The following is a 19,979-nucleotide window of genomic DNA, read 5'->3' as shown; positions in this document are numbered from 1 at the left end:
ATTTTGATTAGGGATAGTCAACACGGTTTTGTGTAGGGTAGGTTGTGCCTCACAAACCTTTATTGAGTTCTTTGAGAAGGTGACCAAACAGGTAGATGAGGGTACAGTGGTTGATGTATATGGAGTTTAGTAAAGCATTTGATAATATTCCGCACAGTAGGCTATTGCAGAAAATACGGAAGCGTGGGATTGAGGGTGACTTAGAGTCATAGAGATGTACAGCATGGAAACCGATCCTTTGGTCCAACCCGTCCATGCCGACCAGATATCCCAACCCAATCTAGTCCCACCTGCCAGCACCTGGCCCATATCCCTCCAAACCCTTCCTATTCATATACCCATCCAAATGCCTCTTAAATGTTGCAATTGTACCAGCCTCCACCACTTCCTTTGGCAGCTCATTCTATACACTTACCACCCTCTGCATGAAAAAGTTGTCCCTTAGGTCCATTTTATATCTTCCCCCTCCCCCCCCACCCCACCCCACCCTAAACTTACGCCCTCTAGTTCTGGATTCCCCCACCACAGGGAAAAGACTTTGTCTATTTATCCTATCCATGCCCCTTTTATAATTTTGTAAGCCTCCGACGCTCCAGAGAAAACAGCCCCAACCTGTTCAGCCTCTCGCCATAGCTCAAATCCTCCAACCCTGGCAACATCCTTGTAAATCTTTTCTGACTTAGTGGATTGGATCAGAAATTAGCTAGTTGTAAGAAAGCAGGGTGGTTGTTGCTGGGAAATGTTCATCCTGAAGTTCAGTTACTAGTGGTATACTGCAAGGACCTGTTTTGGGGCCACTGCTGTTTATAGTTTTTACAAATAATCTAGATGAGGGCATAGAAGGATGGGTTAGTAAATTTGCGGATGACACTAAGGTCAGTGGAGTTGTGGACAGTGCTGAAGGATTTTGCAGGTTACAGGGGACATAGCTAAGCTGCAGAGGTGGCAAATGAAGTTTAATGTGGAAAAGTGAGGTGATTCACTTTGGAACGAGTAACAGGAATAGAGTACTGGGCTAATGGTAAGATTCTTGGTAGTGTGGATAAACAGAGCGATCTCTGTGTCCTTGTGGATAGCTCCCTGAAAGTTGCCACCCAGGTTGATAGGGTTGCTAAAAAGGCATATGGTGTGTTAAGCTTTTATTGGTACAGGGATTGAGTTTTGGAACCAAGAGGTCATGGTGCAGTTGTAAAAATCTCTGGTGCGGCTGCACTTGGCGTACTGCGTACAATTCTGGTTGCCGCATTATAGGAAGGATATGGAAGCATTGGAAGGGGTGCAGAGAAGATTTACCAGGATGTTGCCTGGTATGGAGGGAAGGTCTTGTGAGGAAAGGTTGAGGCTGTTTTCATTAGAGAGAAGAAGGTTGAGAGGTGACTTAATAGAGACATACTAGATGATCAGAGGATTAGCTATGATGAAGAGTGAGAGCCTTTTACCTTGGATGGAACATGAGGGAACATAGCTTTAAATTGAGGGGTGATAGATATAGGTCAGCTGTCAAAGGTAGGTTCTTCACTCAGTAAGGGCGTGGAAAGCTCTGTCTGCAACAGTAGTAGACTTGCCAAGTTTAAGGGCATTTAAACGGACTGGATAAGTAAATGGCTGATAATGGAATAGTGTAGGTTAGATGGGCTTCAGACCGGTTTCACAGGTCAGTGCAACATCAAGGGCCGAAGGGCATGTACTGCACTGTGTTGTTCTATGTTCTCCATCTAATGTTGGATACTGGGAATTCTGCAAGCACAGGCATATTTGTATGTACTGGAAGCTACATATATTAATAGGCAAGGCCCTGTTGTTTGCTGAGAGAAAAAAAACATGTACACACACTTTGCTTGTTTCAACTCAATATAATAAGCGACAACCATTCTCTGGCCAATCTTTCCTTAAACAATATGCTCATTCCAGGTGTCAATCTAATAAATATTTTCCAGTTGCCAATGCATTTTAAAAGTTAATTTCTCAGGCCAATGCCTTGATCAATGTGTCCTGGTTTAAAATTTGAACAAAGTTTGACAGTTAATGAATTGATGCATTCTCCCTGGCAATCAGAATGTACCTTTTTATACAGCTTAAATGTTGGTTTCCCTTTACAGTAGTATTGAATTGACAAATGTAAGATGAAAAGCTTCAACAAAAGGTGTGCTTTTCACAGCAAATACTCAAGCTCTATACAACTAAATAACTATTTGGATTAGACTTTGGAAAACTCTAGTTAGGTTCAAGTTTTGTTTTACTTTTTGCTCCTGGCATGATTACTGACCAGTAGATTAACTGTTCATTTTCTCACTGCTGTTTCTGGGATCTTATTATGTGAAAATTCTTTGTTTCCTCTTACATAAGTGACAGTATTTTCAACATATTTAGTCAACTTTAAAAGAACCTTCAGAACTGAAAGGCACAATACAAGCTTATTTGAGCTTACTTCCCTTTTGACCAAGTGTAAGACCAGAAGTTTAATATTTTCTGATTCACTTGTTGCAGTTCACCACCTGTTGTGTTTTTTTCTATTTATTCAAGGGATGTTCGTGTCGCTGGCTAGACCGGCATTTATTCCTCATCCGTGACTGGAATAGTGGCTAAGTTTGGAATCACATGTAGGCCAGACCAGGTAAAGATGGCAGTTTCCTTCTCTAAGGGACACTCTTGAACTAGATGGGATTTTCCCCGAATAATTGTTGATGAATTCTTTAATACCAGATTTTGAATTGAATTCAAATTCTAGTATTTGCCATGCCAGATTTGAACCTGGGTCTCCTGAACATTTATCTGGGGCACTGGATTAACACTACAGCCATGTAATACCAGTGGTCCTCTCTTATGTTCCTGATTTCTCAACTCCTCCTGAACTGATAACTTCAGTGGTCTCTTATAAAGGCTTCCACTATTCACTATCCTCCACGTCTGCTCTGCTCATCCAACATAACTTGACCCCTCCTTCCCTCACTGTTCTCCTTCCACCCCTATTCTGCAATCCCCAGTCCTGCTCAACATTCCCGATTAGTGCAGGGGGAGGACAGAAGTAGAGTTCCATCTCCTCTTCTCTAACCAGTGCGTTCTACACCTTCCTCCCAAACTATGCCTTTCTCCTGTCTTTAAACCTCCTACCCTCCTCAACTGAAACCCTGTCCTTCCTGTGCTTTCTATCTGGACTTCCTCAGCAATCCAGATCCTCCCCCCTACTCAAACCCGGACCTCCCCACACCCCACTACCTTCTCTCTACTGTAAACCCCCTCCTCCTTGCTCAGACCCTGTCTTCCTTCCTCCTTTCCCCTCCCCTCCCCCCTCACTTCCCTCCTCTGCAGCTCCTCCAACCAAACTGACTCTCAACAGGATGCTGCATGAAATGACACTGATCTTGCCCCTCTGGTGTGACGCCTGCAGTCAAACATGTTACAGCTCAGCACGAGAGAGCCGCGTTTATTTCGTAATAACCGGATGATGAGACACTTGCACACAACAGCAACACTTTTTTTTTTAAAAAAAGAGGTAAAACTTCAACATGCAACCAATGGTCCATAGGTAGGGGAGGAAATAAAAAAAAAGTCCTTTGCTAGTTAACCCTTGCACGCGATGCTGCGAGTGCAGGAGAGATACAGAGAAGCGAGTCCCTCCCCTATTGTTGCACTTCAGTGAGGCGGCCCCTGACGCTGTGTGTATAAGAGGTCGTGCTGGCAGGCAGCCGGGTGGAGATCTCAAACGGTGGGGCCATATTACAGCTGTACCCAGCGCCCTGTTCGTACACCGGGGCAGTAAGCACACGCATCACTGTATTCTCTCGTAGGAAAAGGATTCATTTAGTTGTCAGGTAATATATATATCATCTCACAGTAGCCGGCAACTCGTTTTTCTTAATAAAACTGCTTTAAAAACTTGCTGGTAAAATTTGCTGATAACGCGTCTTATGCATATGTATTTGCATTTTTTTGAAAAGTCTCTGGTTAAATCAAGATGAGATTGTAATTTGTTTCAAACATACGAAACACAAAGTACTTTTTTAAAACATCGGTTCATGTTTTCTGCTTATAATGGTGTTCAGTTAATATTGTGTTTGGCCTTGAGGTGAGTTACACTCTGGTTAACACGCTAGTCCTTTTTTACAGAGTAACAGCAGTTGACTGTTTTATTTTCCTTTTTTTTCAGAACCTTGTATTATGATCATTCGGCGTTTAACTTCTGAACTTTCTATGGAACAAAGGCAGAGCCAAAGTATAGTTAAAAAGAGTTTCAACGAGCGGGATACTTTTAGAGAATCCTGGACATCTCTTTGTTAGCTGCCCTGGCCCACTGGATCTGACAACAGGTACCTCCACACCATTTACTGTCTTTAACGGAGTTCCGGGGCGAGTTTATTGACAGTTAGCATTTATAACATTCAGTGTAAAGTTACATTTCCGTGATCCATGAGCTGAGTTCCTGGTTGATAATTGCTTGCCTTAACCGTTTTTTGTGTGTGCGAAATTCCTGTTGTGACTCATTTTAATCCGTTTCCTTCCCCAATGACTCACGTTGAATATATTCACTAATCAGCAGTTGCCGGAAGGAGGCACAAAATGTGAGGACTCAGATATTTTGACAGAATCCGTTAAAGTTGCAACATTATCGAGACATGAGCTAAAGGAATGCTATGTGGCCGTGAGGTGGGAGCTGTGGCGACATACTCGACCCACAGTGCCACCATCATTATATTAAACTCCCACGGATGACTCCTCCAGAATTCTAGGCTGCGATTTTGTCTCCCATTTCACATCAAATATTAGATTAGATTACTTACAGTGTGGAAACAGGCCCTTCGGCCCAACAAGTCCACACCGACCCTCCGAAGAGCAACCCACCCACACCCATTCCCCTACACCTAACACTGGGCAATTTAGCATGGTCAATTCACCTAACCCGCACATTTTTGGACTGTGGGAGGAAACCAGAGCACCCGGAGGAAACCCATGCAGACACGGGGAGAATGTGCAAACTCCACACGGACAGTTGCCTGAGGCGGGAATCGAACTTGGGTCTCTGGCGCTGTGAGGCAGCAGTGCTAACCACTGTGCCACATTGATTCTGCATTGAATCCTGACGCAGACCCAAATAATTTGTTTTTAAACTTTGCAATCAAATTGTGTTTAGTTTGAGATTGTGCTGGAAATCACTGGCTCAGTTCTGGTTTAATGATCCTAGTCCTGAAGTGCTCAATAGAGCAGACTGCACCTGTAGAGAAAAAAATAAACTCAATTCATTGTTTCAGGTTATTTCAAAACTGGCAAAGGTTAGAGATAAACTAATGCTTTTTTAAAGCTGGTAAGGAAGGAAAGAGAGGCTGCAGTAGTTTGGGATATAGGAGTGATTAAATGACAAAGAATGGTTGAAGTAAGGCTAAAAGATAACAAAAGGTGACAAGCCAACACTGACACTTGGTGATTGAAGGTGGCTTTAAAAACATGGGTGTTGTGGTTAAACTTTAAGCTGTTGAACTCTATTCAAAAGTCAGTTTATAAAATGCCTCCTCAAAACAGGTGGGGCTGTTCCTCAAGCTGCTGCTGAACTTTAACAGATTGAGGTTCAGATTGGAGAATTAAAATGGCAAATAACTGAAAGTATGACACCATTCTGTTCAGCAAAACAGCAACACTGATGTGGTCTCTCCAATGTGGAGAAGACAGCATTTAGTGTGGTGAGTAACAGTATGCTAAGTTTGGAATATAAAGTGACTTAGTGTGTGTTTGGTGCCTAGATGATGGAGAACGGGTACTGTGTGCTGAGGGTGATCAAAGCATGAACCAGATGGCAGAGTCCCATCAGACAGGCTTGAAGGGGAGTTGGAGACTTTGGTGGCAGCTTGGTGAATGTAGCAGAAATGGCCGAGAATGAGCTGTTGAATGGAGAAGGTGAGGACATGGGGAGCCTAATGAGCCTGGGAGCAATTTAGTGAGGAAAGAATTTAGGAAATGAGAGAGACATAGGGGCAATCATAGTAGGGGTTATCCTCTTTGTGAAATCATCAGCCTGACTAGCTCCTGCAATCTATCCTCTGCAAATGCAAAGTTGTTCAAAACTTTGCTACCTACATCCTATGTTCCCTCTAATTTCACTGGTCACTGTGAGGACCTCCAGAGGTCTGTGCACATCAGCACTGGTGAAACTGGAACAGAATGGATCAGGCTGACACATTACTGTTCCCTTGAGTCATGCTAAACTTGTTCAATTTCACCCCTGGAAATAAACTACTTTTTTGGTTTGCTGTTTAGGCTAGCAATTATTACTCATCCCTCTTTTCCCAGAGGGCAGTTCAGAGTCAACTACATTGCTGTGGGTCTGGTGTCACATGTAGGCCAGACCAGGATAGGATAGCAGATACCTTGTCTAAAGGATATGAAAGAACCAGATAGGTTTTTTCTGACATTTTGAAATGGTCATCATTAGACTCTTAATTCCAGAATTTTTTTAAAAAAATTCAATTCTATTTGCCTTGGCTGGATTAGAACCTGGGTCACTGGATTAATAGTTCAGTGATAAAACCATGATGCCAACATCTTCCCTGTAATTTTGGTAGCTCTTGGTTAAATAACATGTCGAATTTTCAAATTCTCATTCGGATTTGGAAATCTCTCCATGTTAGCCCCCTCCAGTCTCTCTGGTCTCCTTCAGCCTCTCATCTTTCTAGAATCATCAGAGTCATATGTTCAACTACCAAGAGTTCACTCTCTATCGCTCTTTTAAGATGCATATTAAAACCTACCTTTGACCAAGCTTTTGATCATGTTTCCTTATATGGCTCGGTGTCAGATATTGTTTTTATAATGCTTCCACAAAATACCTTGGGATACCTCCATTATGTCAAAGGTTGTAAATAAAATTTTGTTTTTTAGCAGCTGCACTGATTGTAGAAGGTGACATCAGCTGATAAAATGAGATGGAGAAACTGAGGGAATAGAATAAACTGCCTTTTGGGAAACTGGGTGGGTGGAAGTGTAAGCAAGGTAGCTGAGGGAATGACTTGACTTGTTTTTAGAGTAATTAAATCTGGTAATTTATAGGCTCACAGAGAGATATTAAGGAGAAGAAAATGTCCACCTAATGCCTTGCATTGTTTAGAATTTGTATTGTTGTAACAATGCACCATTTCAGGGAAGTAAATTTGATACTGCTAATGTGCCCTGTGATCAACTGCTAATGCTATCTGACATGATCGATCTAGCTAACTTACAATTTATTAGGAAATGGACAATAGGCATAGACTTATCAATAGTGTCCACATTCTGAGAACAAATACATTAACCTTCACTGTTTTCTTTAATAACTTGTGTGTCTTAGAATTCTATCTTTGTTCATCATTTCAGAATGTTGTCATTTTCCAACATTTTCCCATCAATTAGTCCTCCATAACAATGATCTGCCTCTTTGCAATGTTCCCCTTGTGTTCATTCTGATGATATGAATTGCACAGAAACAAGATAGGTTTAAGAAAACCTAAACTGTTGATACTATTTTGAATTTGAGAATTTTGAAATTTCTGTTAGTTAGAGCCCACTGGGGTAAGAAGGCTGAGTTTGCAGTAGTGAGTTAATCTGACTACTGCCAGTTTTTGTAGATCTGCCTTTCAGTTTTTCACCTGGGCTTGCATTGTAGTTTGACTTGAATCATGATGAAAGAAGCCAGTGAACTTTGTTGAAATATAAACCGTTTTTTTGTTTAACTGTTGAAAGAGCTCCATTGTGATCTTTCTGTTGACTCCCCTCATGCTCACTCAGCTCCTCTTGTTCATGAGACCCATTACTTGCTCCTCCAATCCATTTCCCCCTAAATTACTGACTATCCTGGTCTGGTCCATGTTTTCTGATATTGCAACTGCTCTCTCCCTGTCTTTAATTTGCTGAGGAGCTGGTATGAAAGTTGAGGCTTGGTGTAAATTGGCTATGATCTTCTTCTTGAAAGATAGGACAGACTAAAGGGGCTGAATGTCCTTTTTATACTTTGATTTCTTTGTTCTATCGCTTTTCTGGCCCCCAGCACATAGTCTGCTGCCTAACCACCAAACCCATCCTTCTCTCTGGGAGCTGTCTGAAGCTGAACTGGAATATTCACAGCCTTGATTTCTTGCAGAGAATCCAATGAGCTTCCAACCCCTCTGTCAGTCCATCTATTTATTTAAAAGCTGTCTCTTCGACCAACTCTTTGTTACCCTTTCTAATTTCTACTTTTTCTGATTTTGGTGTATTTTCAAATTACTTCTGTGAATGGTCATGCAATATTTTTGAAGTTTAAGGTATCATGTAAATGGTGTTGTCTGGTAGCCATAGAAACACCAATGTGAATTACAATTTTTACGTGGATTTTAGTTTGTTAATAGAATTTTCTGGGTGGTTTGCAGGATGCTAGACATAGTAATGTCGTATTACTGGAGCAAATGGACGAATGATCATTATCATATTTCCACCTAGCCTTAACTTAGCATTGTTTTCCTTTTTACGTGTGCTTAGAACAGCTTTGGAATTTACAGAATATTTTTCCATAACTCAGCTCTGGGTATAGTTGCAAGCTGGACCATTTTATTAATAGGAATTGCTATCTTGAAATGCGCACAGATTTTTTTCACTGTGTAGATTTTAGTGCATAAACAAAGTATTGAATGTCTTATTTTGCAAGAGATTTTATCGTGGCCTCAGGTTGTTTTGTTCCTTTTTATCTACTGCTATAAATGTTCTCTGACAGAGTAGAGGCAATTATTTGTCTTATGTATTGGTTTCACAGGGCGAAGCAGATGTTACTTACGTTTCAGTCCAGCCCTAGCAACAGAATCAACCAATTGTGTGCCAGCCCTTCTATTATTCATCCCTGAAGGAATCTGATCTTGTTTAACCTGGTCTCTGCTGGTGCCAGATTACCCTTTTGATGTTTAAATGATCTAGCCTAAATCTAAGGAGTATAAAGATTTTTTTTGTTTAAAACTAAATGATAGAAACCGGAAACAAAAACCGAAGATGTTGGCAATGTATAGAGACAAAACAAAACACGTCGTCATTTAATGATTTGAGTAATTTTTCAGTTTCAGTACTGAAGATGATTTAATGTCTTAGAAAAAAAGGGAAGGTGTATTTTAGAATAAAACAAAATAAAAGAAAAGGCAAATAGCTAAGATACTGATGAGCTATTCTCATTTTGAGGGTAGATGGTGGGTTGTGGGTGTGCAATTGGAGAATCAATGACCTGGAGACTCCAATCTCAACTGAAATGTTTTGGAAACAGGAACAGGCTTGCTCAGTAAATAACAAATCTATTTTCCATTCTCTCCTGTTGGCTAGAAGGTAGGAGACACAAGGTGGTAGGGGAGGGTTGTTTTTCGGACTGGAGGGCTGTGACCAGCGATGTGCCACAAGGATCGATGCAGGGTCCATGCTTTTTGTCATTTATACAAATAATTTTGATGTGAATATAGGAGGTATGGTTAGCAAATTTGCTGAGACTCTAAAATTGGTGCTGTAGCGGACAGCGCAGAAGGTTACCTTGATGCAATGCGTCCTTGATCAGATGGACAAATGGGCCAAGGACTGGTAGATGGAGTTTAATCTGGATAAATGTGAGGTGCTATGTTTTGGTAGGGCAGGACTTGTACATATTAATGCTAAAGTCCTGAGGAGTGTTACTGAACCATCGAAAGCGGGTTTGGAGTACCTTGAAGGCGGAATCACAGGTAGACAGGGTAGTGAAAAAGGCATTTGATATGCTTACCTTTGTTGCTCAGTGCATTGAGTACAGGAGTTGGGAAGTCATTTTGCAGCTGTACAGGATATTGGTTCGCCTACTTCTGGAATATTATGTTCAGTTCTGGCCTCCCTGCTACAGGAAAGATGTTGTTAAACTTGAGAGGGTGCAGAAAAGATTTACAAAAATGTTACCAAGGTTGGAAGGTTTGAGCTATAGGGAGAGGCTGAATAGGTGGTGGTTATTTTACCTGGAGTGTTGGAGGCTGAGGAGTGACCTTATAGTAGTTTATAAAATCATGAGGGGCATGAATAGGGTGAATAGTAAAGGTCTTTTTACCAGGGTAGGGGAGTCCAACTAGAGGGCATAGGTTTAAGGTGAGAGGGGAAAGGTTCCTTTTAAATCTAAGGGGCAACTATTTCATGCAGAGGGTGGTGCATATAAGGAACGAGCTGCCAGAGGAAGTGGTGGAGGCTGTTACAATTACAACATTTAAAAGGCATTTGAATGGGTAAATGAATAGGAAGGGTTTAGAGGGATATGGGAAAAATGCTTGCAAATGGGATTGATCACTTTAGAATATCTGGTTGGCATGGATGAGTTGGACTGAATGGTCTGTTTCTGTGCTGTACATCTGACTGTCAGATTTTTTTGCAGTTGAGGGGTTGGGACACAAATCATTGAAAACATTACACATCTTCTTTTAAGTAATTTTGAGCCCTGAAGTTATAAAATTGAGTTGAGACTGAGACTGCAAAGTACTCTGGAGAAAGATGGGTTAATGTTCATTAGAGCTGCAAGGCAATGATTTATTGGGTAGGAAAATGGACAGGACAATGTGGGAATGGGAGGTAGCGCTTAAGTGACAAGCCACAGTGATATCCGTGTCATGGCTTTTACTTGCTTTCTGCTCTTTCATCTCAGCAGTTTCTGTATCTGATGGGTTACCTTCTGCCATCCATATCATTCCATGGCCATTACACCATTTTCCTTCTATCCGTGCACATGAATCAATGCTCCCTGTAGTTTACAAGTTTGTAACACCCTCTTTTTCCTTTCCTTAGTTATAGTCCTCCTTGGCCTCCTGCACTGTGCCACCAAGTGTGACACAAGGTTCACGAACCATGTATTTTCTCTCCGATAGGAGGGCAAAATAATTGTTCCTTTGTTCTATAATGTCTTTCCATTCCTTTACTGAAATTATTTTTTTTAGATTGATAAATTCATGCTTCTGTGTTAAGGAAGTAACTGGTCATTGGACTCGCTAATTTTTGTTGTGACTGGAGGATCTGTTTTTATTTCCACCTGTCCTGCTTTCCACCTCTACCAATATTTCAGAGATCCTTTCTAAAGAACATTTCTAACCAGCTCATGGTTGACTGATTTGTATAATTGCAGCACTTTCTGTTGGTATTAAAATCTAACTGGAAAGGTTATAAATATTTAAGTGCCATTGATTGGTGTTTTCTGTTTTAGAAATAATTTTCTTCCTGTCTTCTGAGAAAACTGGCTCATTTGGGGATGTAGATCCACAGACATAAGTCACTTCCATTAATTCACCTGAGTTCAGTATTTCTTCATGTTCCTTCATTGAGAGTTGGAAAACCATTTACTCATAGAGGTGGTTGAAACTTGTGCTCTTGCCAATCTGTGCAGCATTCCATTTGCAACCTTGGTAATAATTATATACAATAAGGCTGCAGCTTGTCCTGGACTTTTTTAAAAAAAATATATAAACTGCCTCCCATTCTCCAACCAGCACGCCAACTGCTTCTTTGGTTAATTTTGCACATGAAATTATGAAAAGTAATTTCAGTAAAGGACAAAGGAACAATGATTTTGTCCAGAATTCTGTCCTGTCCTGATCCAAATCAAATATTGCTGCATTACAAAAGCAGCTACTATAGTTGCCAATGGAAAATCTGATTTGTGTGTGCTGATTAGAAATATTGCACTTCACTACATTGCATCCTACCACGTTATTTGTCAAATGCTTGCAGGAACAATACCTTGTTTTTCTTTTTGACAGGTCATCTATTATTGACTCAAGAACTTGTCTGACTTTGCATGTAAACATCTTTTCTCCAAAACACATTCCTCTTGACACACAACTTAATGACATGCAGGAAAAGCTTTGTTAATGAGGGCCTCTTGTGGCCCCCTATCTCTGAGCCTCCTTATCTGAAGAAGGATGCTCTTTTGTGTGTTCCCTCCACATCCAGGTTTATCATTCCTGGGATAGCAGGACTGACTTATTAAGGGAAACTGGGTTGTTGATGTTTATTTTCACTGGAACTAAGCAGAACAAGGGAGGATCTCCATAGAAACCTAACCAGACTAAACCAGATAAATACAAGAAGGATGTTTCCGATGACCAGGGAGTCCAGGACTAGAGGTCGTGGTCTAGACTAAGAAGACAGGATAGACCATGAAGAGAAACCTCTCTCATGGAGCGTGGTGAGCCTGTGGAATTCTCTGCCATAGAAAGTTTTTGAGACCAAATCATTGAATGTTTTCAAGACTGAGTTAGATATAGATTTTGTCATGTATATTTGAGTGTAGGAATACTGTAGAACAATGAAAAGCGTACAATGTCACTAGTTAGATATAGAAATAGAGTCATAGAGATGTACAGCATGGAAACAGACCCTTCAGTCCGACTCGTCCATGCCTACCAGGTATCCTAACCTAATCTAATCCCATTTGCCAGCACTTAGCCCATATCCCTGTAAATCCTTCCTATTCATATACCCATCTAGATGCCTTTGAAATGCTGTAATTGTACCAGTCTCCTCCACTTCATCTGGCAGCTCATTCCACACACTCACCACCCTCTGTGAAAAGGTTGCTTCTTCGGTCTCTTTTATATCTTTCCCCTCTCACTCTAAACCTATTCCCTCTAGTTCTGGACTTCCCCACCCCAGGGAAAATACCTTGTCCATTTATCTTATCCATGCCCCTCATGATTTTATAAACCTCTATAAGGTCACCCCTCAGCCTCTGATGCTCCAGGGAAAACAGTACCCAGCCTATTCAACCTCTCCCTTTGACTGAAATCCTCCAACCCTGGCAACATCCTTGTAAATCTTTTCTGAACCGTTCAAGTTTCACAATATCTTTCCGAAAGGAAGGAGACCAGAATTGCACACAGTATTCCAACAGTGGCCTAACCAATGTCTTGTACAGCTGCAATATGACCTCCCAACTCCTGTACTCAATACTCTGACCGATAAAGGAAAGCATACCAAACACCTTCTTCACTATCCTATCTACCTGCAACTCTACTTTCAAGGAACTATGAACCTACACTCCAAAGTTTGTTTGTTCAGCAACACTCCCTAGGACCTTACCATTAAGTGTATAAGTCCTGCTCTGATTTGCTTTTCTAAAATGCAGCACCTCTCATTTATCTAAATTAAACTCCATCTGCCACTCCTCAGCCTATTGGCCCATCTGATCAACATCCTGTTGTACTCTGAGGTAACTTTTTTTTTCGCTGTTCACTATACCTCTGATTTTGGTGTCATCTGCAAACTTACTAACTATACTTCCAATGTCCACATCCAAATCATTTATATAAATGATAAAAAGCAGTGGATGCAACATTGATCCTTGTGACACATCACTGGTCACAAGCCTGCAGTCTGAAAAGCACCTCCCTCCCCCACCCCCCCACTACCACCCTCTGTCTTCTATCTTCAAGCCAGTTCTGTATCCAAATCGCTAGTTCTCCACATGATCTAACCTTGCTAACCAGTCTCCCTGAGGACTTGGAATTTAAGCAATCAAAGGATACGGGGACAAAGCAGGAATAAGGAATTCAGTTGGATGATCGGCTGTGATCCGATTGAATGAGACAGCAGACTCAAACGGCTGAACGGTGGCCTCCTATTTTGAGTTTCTAGATGTCCGTGTTCTAGCACCACCTAACCCAGAGGTGTGTTATAACGTGCCCAAACAGATTTGATTTAAAATAACTGCCAAGACACTGCTGTAGAGCTTGTGGTGAATCTAAAGTCAATTTGTTTGGCTACTAGAAACACTTCTTTTCCAGAGTTCGATAGATTCAGGATCAGTTCCTGCGGATTGAAAGGTGGCTAGTGTTGTACCACTTTTTAAGAAAGCTGGGAGACAGAAAGTAGGAAATTTATAGACCAGTTAGTCTGACCTCCATGGAGGGAAAGATGCTGGAGTCTATTATAAAGGATGAAATTATGACACATCTGAATAGTAGTAACAGGATAGGTCAGAGTCAGCATGGATTTATGAAGGGGAAATCATGCTTGACGAATCTTTTGAGGATGTAACTCTGAAGATGGACGAGGGAGATCCAGTAGATGTAGTGTACCTGGACTTTCAGAAAGCTTTTGATAAAGTCTCACAGGAGGTTAGTAGCAAAATTAGGGCTCATGGTATTGGGGGCAATGTACTAACTTGGATTGAAAGTTGGTTGGCTGATAGGAAACAAAGAGTAGTGATAAACGGCTCCATTTTGGAATAGCAGGCAGTGACCAGTGGGGTACCGCAGGGATCAGTGCTGGGACCGCAGCTTTTTACAATATATATTAATGATATAGAAGATGGTATTAGTAATAACATTAGCAAATTTGCTGATGATACAAAGCTGAGTGGCAGGGTGAAATGTGAGGAGGATGTTAGGAGATGACAGGGTGACCTGGACAGGTTAGGTCAGTGGTCAGATGCATGGCAGATGCAGTTTAATGTGGATAAATGTATGGTTATCCACTTTGGCAGCAAGAACAGGAAGGCAGACTACTACCTCAATGGAATCGATTTATGTAAAGGGGCAGTACAGAGAGATCTGGGGGTTCTTGTACACCACTCAATGAAGGTCTGCATGCAGGTACAGCAGGTAGTGAAGAAGGCTAATAGCATGCTGGCCTTCATAACAAGAGGGATTGAGTATAGAAGCAAAGAGGTTCTTCTGCAGCTGTACAGGGCCCTGGTGAGACCACACTTGGAGTACTGTGTGCAGTTCTGGTCTCCAAATTTGAGGAAAGACGTTCTGGCTATTGAGGGAGTGCAGCATAGGTTCACGAGGTCAATTCCTGGAATGACGGGACTACCTTACGCTGAAAGACTGGAGTGACTGGCTTGTATACCCTTGAATTTAGAAGACTGAGAGGGGATTTGATTGAGACATATAAAATTATTAAAGGATTGGACACTCTGGAGGCAGGAAACATGTTTCTGCTGATTGGTGAGTGCCGAACCAGAGGACACAGCTTAAAAATACAGGGTAGACCATTTAGGACAGAGATGAAGAGAAACTTCTTCACCCAGAGAGTGGTGGCTGTGTGGAATGCTCTGCCCCAGAGGGCAGTGGAGGCCCAGTCTCTGGATTCATTTAAGAAAGAGTTGGATAGAGCTCTCAAGGATAGTGGAATCAAGGGTTATGGAGATAAGGCAGGAACAGGATACTGATTAAGGATGATCAGCCATGATCATATTGAATGGCGGTACAGGCTTGAAGGGCAGAATGGCCTACTCCTGCATCTATTGTCTATTTAGACCATGTAGACCTACTTAGTCGACTGGTATTATTGAATGCCACCAGCAGTGCACAGCCAGTATATTGAATACAGCTTTCAAGGAATAGCTCAGTCATCCTTTTAACTGGAAGCTTTTTTTAAAAGAAGTTGTTTAACTAACTTAAACCTTAATTTTTGCAGCAATGTCTCACAGTCCACCTGTAATATTTTAAAAAGCCAAAGAGTTTTTTATATTCACAGTATGTGGCTGTTGAAGGCTAGGCCCATATTAATGGCCTATCCATAATTGTCCTGGAGAAGGCAGTGGTGAGCTGCCTTTTTTGAAATGCTGCTGCCTTGGGTACGCCCATAGTGCTGTTAGGAAGGAAGATATAGGATCTTGACCTAGCAACAGTGAGGTACTGCGCTACATTTTCGAAGTCAGGATGGAGAAAGGCTTGGAACAGAATGTACAGGTGGTAATGTTCCCATGTATCTGTTGCCCTTGTCCTAGGTGGTAGAGGTAGTGGGTTTGGACAGTGCTGTTGGAGGAACCTTGATGTGAGTTCCTGCAGTGAATTTTGTAGATGGTACACACACTGTTGTCGTTATGCAGTTGTAGTGAATGGGCTAAGTGTTGAAGGTACAAAAACCAAAATTGCTGGTCAAGTTCATCAGGTCTGGCAGCATCCGTGGAGAGAAAGAGTTAACCTTCCTCAATCTCTTGAATGTGCTGAGTCAAATTAGGAGACATTTTGTGTCCTGGAGGGTGTCCTCCTGAGTGTTTTTGGAGCTGGTCCCATCCAGGCAAGTGCAGAGTATTCTATCACATTCCTGACTTGTGCCTTGCAGATAATGGATAGGCTGTGGGGAGCTAAATGATGAGTTACTCGCATCTGTCCTGCCCTTGTTGTCACTGTATTTTCATGGCTGGCTCAGTACGGTGTGGTGGAGGCAGATACAATATCGTTTTCAAAGGAGAAATGGGATCCATTTCGGATTTTAAAAATTGCTTTATGGGGAATGGTGAGGTAGTGATCTGATTGCTCTTGCAGAAAACCATGTTTAGATTAAAAATTTACTTCATGTAAGGAGTTTATTCCATGATTCCAACATTGGCCAATTTACCCATCCTTTTTGTTTGATTCGGAATCTGTCTAAAGGTGCTTATTGAGTGGATTGTGCATAAAACTGCAGATGCTATCCTGCCTTCCTACTAATGCTAAAATTAGTGTGAGAATTAGCCCTCCTACATGGATTCAAAGACTCACTACTTCCTCTCTGTCCCATATAAATAGAATGAAACTCCCACCACTCTGAAAAACGTTCAGGTCCTTGCATGCACAAATTATGTTCCTGTTCTTTACCTTCACCATAACTTCCTGCTTAAAGAGGCAATCTCATAAAAAAAAATCTCTAAATTTTTTCAAGCTAGATTTAGGAACAAGGACATCCCATGATATCCTATTTAAAACTGGAATTCTGTTCCTTTTCTGCAGTAATGTTTTTTGTGCCACATATTTGACCAATACCTAGTTTCCAGCACAAAACCCCCAATTCATCAACTTAACTGATGCATAACATAGCTGAGCTGAATTACTGACAACTGCCTGTAGCAGAACTGAAAATGAGCAGAGTGGTGATGCAAATCATTGAGGAAGTACCTCTGGCTTTATGCATTGACATAAAAGGAAACTGATTGCAATCAGCAGATGGTAAATTTAAATTTGGTTATTTTAGAAAATTACATTGTGCAAGTACATCTTTGACTCTACGACTGTCTTGTAACTATGCTAATGTTTTACATTCTGTTAAATAAGTAATGTTTAAAATTTCTGCAAACAATTTATATTTAAAAATCTACAAATCCATGGTGTCAGCTTTGCAGTACCAGTTATGATCCTTTTAAAAAGGAAAGGCTGGTAGGTGTAGGAGATGCTGGATGACTAGAGAAATTGAGGTTTTGGTGAAGAAAAATAAGGAAGCATATGTCAGGTATAGACAGCAGTTTTGAGTCAATCCTTCGAATATAAAGGCAGTAGGAGTATACATAAGAGGGAAATCAGGAGGGCAAAAAAGGATTATGAGATAGCTTTTGGCAAGTAAAGTTAAGGAGAATCCAAAGGGTTTTTTTATAAATACATTGACAAAAGGGTAACTAGGGAGAGAATAGGGCCCCTCAAAGATCAGCAAGACAGCCTGAGTGGAGATGGGGAAGATAATAAACAAGTATTTTGCATCAGTGTTTACTGTGGAGAAGGACATGGAAGGTATAGAATGTGGGGAAATAGATGGTGACATTTTGAAAATTCTCCATATTATAGAGGAGGAGAAGGTGCTGTACGTCTTGAAATGCATAGAAGTGGATAAATCTCCAGGACTCGGTCAGATGTACCCTGGAACTCTGTGGAAAACTAGGAAAGTGATTGCTAGGCCCTTTGTTGAGATATTTGTACCACAAGTGATATGCCAGAAGACTGGAGGTTGACTAATGTGGTGCCACTATTTAAGAAAGGTGGTAAGGAAAAGCCAGGGAACTATAGACTGGTGAGTCTGACATTGGTGGTAGGTAAGCTGTTGGAGAGAATCTGGAGAGACTGGATTCAGACGTATTTAGAAAGGCGAGGACTGATTAGGGATAGTCAGCATGGCTTTGTGCGTGGGAAATCATGTCTCACTAATTTGATTGAGTTCTTTTGTAAAAGTGACAAAGATTCAGGGCAGATCAGTAGAAATGATCTATATGGACTTCAGTAAGGAGTTCAACAAGGTTTCTCATGGGAGACTGGTTAGCAAGGTTAGATCTCATGGAATACAGGGAGAACTAGCCATTTGGATACAGAACTGGCTTGAAGGTACAAGACAGAGCGTGGTGGTGGAGGGTTGCTGGAGGCTTGTGACCAGTGGTGTGCCACAAGGATCAGTGCAGTATCCACTACTTTTCGTCATTTATATAAATTATTTTGCATGTGAACATAACTATATTTACTAAGTTTGCAGGTGACACTAAAATTGGAGGTGTAGTGGACAGTGAAGAAGATTACCTCATAGTACAACAGGATCTTGATCAGATGGGCCAATGGGCTGAGGAGTGGCAGATGGCGTTTAGTTTAGATAAATGTGAGGTGCTGCATTTTGGAAAAGCAAATCAGAGCAGGACTTCTACACTTAATGGTAAGGTCCTAGGGAGTGTTGCTGAACAAAGAGACCTTGGAGTGCAGGTTCATAGTTTCTTGAAAGTGGAGTCGCAGGTAGATAGAATAGTGAAGAAGGCATTTGGTATGCTTTCCTTTATTGGTCAGAGTATCGAGTACAGGAGTTGGGAGATCATATTGCGACTCTACAGGACATTGATTAGGCCACTTTTGGAATATTGCGTGCAATTCTGGTCTTCCTATCAGAAGGATGTTGTGAAACTTGAAAGGGTTCAGAAAAGATTTACAAGGAAGTTGCCAGGGTTGGAGGATTTGAGCTACAGGGAGAGGCTGAACAGGCTGGGGCTGTTTTTCCTGGAGTGTTGGAGGCTGAGGGGTGACCTTTTAGGGGTTTATAAAATCATGAGGAGCATGGATAGAATATATAGAAAAGGTCCTTTTCCCTGGGGTGGGAAAGTCCAGAAGTAGAAGGGATAGGTTTAGAGTGAGAGGGGAAAGATATAAAAGGGAACTAAGGGGCAACTTTTTCATGCAGAGAATAATGCATGTATGGAATGAACTGCCAGAGGATGTGGAGGCGGCTGGTACAATTACATTATTTCAAAGGCATCTGGATGCATATATGAATAGAAAGGATTTGGAGGGATATGGGCCAAATAATAGCAAATTGGACTAGTTGAATTTGGGATATCTGGTTGGCATGGATGAGTTGGACCGAAAGGTTTGTTTCCCTGCTGTATGTCTCTCTGACTCTAATTGCATCCTCCACCTTGTTCCTAATGATGGGATAGGTGTGATTTCAGTGTTTGGCAGCATCTTTGGGGTTGGGCTGGAGGGGAGAAGAGAGGAGAGAAGTAAATGATAGATGAAAATGGAATTGAGAGAGAGAGAAGCAGTTGGGCAGAGAAAGGAATGGGTAAGGTTCAGCCTGAGGTAATTAGAAGCAGAAAATGAGATGCTGTCTTCCAGCTTGCCCAGCCCGAGACAGTGACGTTGGCCAGGGAATACCGTGGTGTGTTGAAGTGGGGGCTCTGTAACCTTCAGGATTCACCATTTGAGTTCATTAATCTCTCTCTGTCTCCCTCTCTCTGTCTTCCAGCTCTATCCAACTATCATTTACTCTTTCATATCAGTTCTGAAGAAGGGTCACTGGACCCAAAATATTATTAGAACAAGTCAACATGGATTTAGTAAGGGGAGGTCGTGCTTGACAAACCTGTTGGAATTCTTTGAAGAGGTGACAAGTAGGTTAGACCAGGGAAACCCAGTAGATGTGGTCTACCTAGACTTCCAAAAGGCCTTTGATAAGGTGCCACACAGGAGGCTGCTGAGCAAGGTGAGGGCCCATGGTGTTCGAGGTGAGCTACTGGTATGGATTGAGGATTGGCTGTCTGATAGAAGGCAGAGAGTTGGGTTCAGTGTTGGGGCCGCAGCTGTTCACATTATATATTAATGATCTGGATGAAGGGACTGGGGGCATTCTAGCGAAGTTTGCTGATTGATACAAAGTTAGGTGGACAGGCAGGTAGTACTGAGGAAGTGGGGAGGCTGCAGAAGGATCTAGACAGTTTGGGAGAGTGGTCCAGGAAATGGCTGATGGAATTCAATGTGAGCAAATGCAAGGTCTTGCAC

At 41.7% G+C, this 19,979-nt stretch overlaps 1 protein-coding gene across 3 annotated transcripts in view; it reads left to right on the top strand.

Moving 5' to 3' along the window:
* Positions 1 to 19,979, top strand: part of ucp2 (uncoupling protein 2) — a 52,378-nt gene that overhangs the window by 15,946 nt on the left and 16,453 nt on the right. Inside the window, exons 2-3 of one of the 3 annotated variants that reach the window (XM_043692206.1) lie at positions 2,524 to 2,614; positions 4,148 to 4,307. The gene's annotated coding sequence lies outside the window, so the exon portion shown is untranslated. Of the gene's footprint in view, positions 1 to 2,523; positions 2,615 to 3,565; positions 3,813 to 4,147; positions 4,308 to 19,979 lie in introns of those variants that run through there. The other 2 variants (XM_043692207.1, XM_043692205.1) reach the window with 2 other exon arrangements.

This window comes from Chiloscyllium plagiosum, chromosome 6 (genome assembly GCF_004010195.1).
Source record: "Chiloscyllium plagiosum isolate BGI_BamShark_2017 chromosome 6, ASM401019v2, whole genome shotgun sequence".
In the NCBI taxonomy this organism is placed as follows: Eukaryota; Metazoa; Chordata; class Chondrichthyes; order Orectolobiformes; family Hemiscylliidae; genus Chiloscyllium; species Chiloscyllium plagiosum.
Note: the sequence above shows the minus strand (reverse complement) of the source record. Positions and strands in the feature narration are given on the sequence as shown.